This window comes from Ruditapes philippinarum, unplaced genomic scaffold (assembly GCF_026571515.1).
Source record: "Ruditapes philippinarum isolate M1 unplaced genomic scaffold, ASM2657151v2 ctg1345_1_1_1_1, whole genome shotgun sequence".
In the NCBI taxonomy this organism is placed as follows: Eukaryota; Metazoa; Mollusca; class Bivalvia; order Venerida; family Veneridae; genus Ruditapes; species Ruditapes philippinarum.
The window spans coordinates 207,944-210,957 of record NW_026860556.1 but is presented as its reverse complement, the minus strand read 5'-3'; the positions used below and the strand labels follow the sequence as shown (position 1 = coordinate 210,957).

Here is a 3,014-nt window from a genome sequence, read left to right as displayed (position 1 = left end):
TTTATTAAATTTATTTATTTATTAAATTTATTTATTAAGAATAAATTTAATTTTCATACAATTATACCATTTTAATTCAATTATCTAATCAATTGTGAGATAACCGTTGAATAAACAACTAGATCTAATCAACATGTTGAATAAACAAGGTGACATGCAATAAAAACTTAATGGATGAAAGTGCTGTTATATATAGTGATGGAAATCGGATGAAATTTGTCCCAATCGATCATCGGTTCAATCGGATGGGACATAATCGATAACTTTCCGATTAAAGTCGCGTTAAAAAGAAATAGGGAAGAAACATTTCTTCCCAGGGCACTTGATTATATTCAGTAACATGAACTTCATTTAGCACTTTTCAACACAGTTTTAACCCTATATAGTTATAATTTTACGAAATAGTTTTAATTTTCAAATGATGTCAAATAATTACATTCACATCACATTATATTACAATTGTTTACATCACGTATTGATCCTATTCAACTTAAAATTGTCTCTGAGATATTTTTTTTTGCGATCGGCGAGGTGTTCCTAAAAGAAAATTACCTTCATAATTAATTCCCTTTGATACTTTAAACATTTCGACGACGTCGTGGAACAAATTTTTGGGAATCGATTATTGTCGCTTTACATAACAGTAACTGATTATCGGCGACTTGCGACAATCGGAACATCACTAGTTATATATCATTTGGCAATACAACCAATTAACCTAAATCAGCTTAAAACTTAGTAAAAATAAAGGTAATAAGCAAAATTTTTAATCAAATAATACTAAAAATAATAAATATAAACATATAAAATTATACGCATTTTGTTGTTGACCAACTTGTTTTATTTACTTTATAGAAAAAAATTGGATGAGGGGTGAAGTGTCTTACTGATTTTGGGGGGTGAAGTGTCTGAAGGGATGAGGTGTCTTCAAAATTGGAGGGGTGAAGTGTCTGACGGGTGAAGTGTCTGGGGGATGAGGTGTCTTGCTACCCTGCTGACTAGGTCGAATCAACTTTCAAGTGAGAGACGAAAGATCAGAGCACAGGAACCTGAAATTCTATCCAAAATAAAAAAATAACGATTAAAAAAAAATCCCATACATATACTATAAAAAACACTTTTATAGTATATGTATGGGATTTTTTTTAATCGTTATTTTTTTATTTTGGATAGAATTTCAGGTTACATTTTACTGGTCAGGGACCATCAACCGGACACTTTTTGAACATTTTTCTTTGCAAATTTCATAATTTTAAAGCTAAAGGTACGAAAATTTGACACAGTACAGCTAAGTTCTTCTCCTAACTAACAAACTAGTTTGTTTAGTTCTGATTATGTTGACACTTATATCCGAGGCCCGTCAAGGAGGGTATCAAAATTACCTAAATTGTACATACTACAGTACCATGTGTCCGGACAGATATGTAATAATGTTGATTTAATTCAGATAAAAGCTTTGGTGTTCTTTTTTTTTTATTTTTAACATGACACACAATATTTCAGCAGCAAATGCTGAAGTTTTGGATATTCTATTGTTTACTTTGCAAATAATTATTGCTGTTATATGAGGTCAGGCTTTGCTTTCTTGACCCCGAAATTTCAACGTCAACATTCTTGAAATAGACATTAAAATATTACCATTTACGGAGGTTGAAATAAATTTATTTACCTAATTATAGAAGAAACATGCATTTATTGTTGATAAAAAAGTGACTGACAACCACTGAACAAAGAAAATTCTAAATCAAGCATTTTCGGGGCCGTCCGGGTTTGGTGGTTGTCCGGTTTTGGTGGTCCCCAACCAGTATAGTATATGTATGGGATTTTTTTTTAATCGTTATTTTTTTATTTTGGATAGAATTTCAGGTTCCTGTGATCAGAGTAAAATAATTTAGTTTAAACAGCACAAAAATCACTCCACAGCACTAACAAACCATATATAAATAAACATGATACTTCTGGTACATTTATTATACAAATATTTAATGACACACACGTCGTCGGGTAATGTGTTTTGACGCTCATCTATTTTGACGCCATTTTTGTTTTGACCTAAGAAATGACGAAAACGACCTCGTATGACGTCATAATTTGCTGACTGCACTGCAAGCATGTATTTACAACGTATAACTAAAACATGTGGAAAGACAGAGATATTTCACTGAAAATACTTCACCTTTATCATATGTACTGTATTTTTTCATCTTTTTACTAATGCAAATTCAATTGATGTTTATGCAAGCCATAATTTTGCAAATATAGCCTTTGAAAAATCTTGAGTCTATGACATCTAGACCCCTTGACACCTCGACCCCTTGACACCTCGACCCCTTAGACATCTCGACCCCTGACACTTAGACCCCTAAGACACTTAGACCCCTTAAATATACCTGACATTTCGACCCCTTAATTAATGTATTGTTATATTAAGAAAGACCGTGCTTTTCTAAAAATAAAAAACAAAGTAATGACTAGGTGAGAACATTTTCAGCCGTTTATTTATCATTTATGTATATTATTTACAAAAACAGTAACACAAATAAATATGCATGTACACACGTTACATTGAAATAACAATACATAAAATACGCAGACACTATTACTCTCTTTATATACATGTTTATGTAATAACTGCAATATTTACAATATATACACTTTTTTTGAAACTGTATTTTTTGTATTTCTTATTGATAATCTTTTTTCCAATTATACATTTCCTTGTCTGCTGGATCAACGGAATTGTCATGATCAGGTGTTGCTTGATCTGAAGGAGCGTCACTGCAAATACTACAACTGAACTGTACAACGCTTAAACGTTTACGTGCCATGTAATAATCGATTCTACTGATACCTGCAAAATACAAATTTTTCATCTTATAACAAAATTAAAAATATAAAGTTATGTTTATTGATAATACATGTTTATACCGTTCTAATGAGCGATAATCGGATTAGTATCGGTAAGCGCCGGTGTTAATCCAATTACGTGTCACTGAACAAACACATACATGTAT

The 3,014-nt window shown here is 31.5% G+C and overlaps 1 long non-coding RNA gene across 1 annotated transcript; it reads right to left on the bottom strand.

Annotated features, from left to right (window-relative positions):
- Nucleotides 1–8: 8 nt before the first annotated feature.
- LOC132760608 (uncharacterized) lies at nucleotides 9–1,121 on the bottom strand. The gene is made up of 2 exons (XR_009629863.1): nucleotides 684–1,121; nucleotides 9–183 (listed from the first exon to the last, which is right to left on the bottom strand). It is a non-coding gene; the product is annotated as an uncharacterized LOC132760608 (long non-coding RNA).
- Between the last annotated feature and the right edge of the window lie 1,893 nt (nucleotides 1,122–3,014).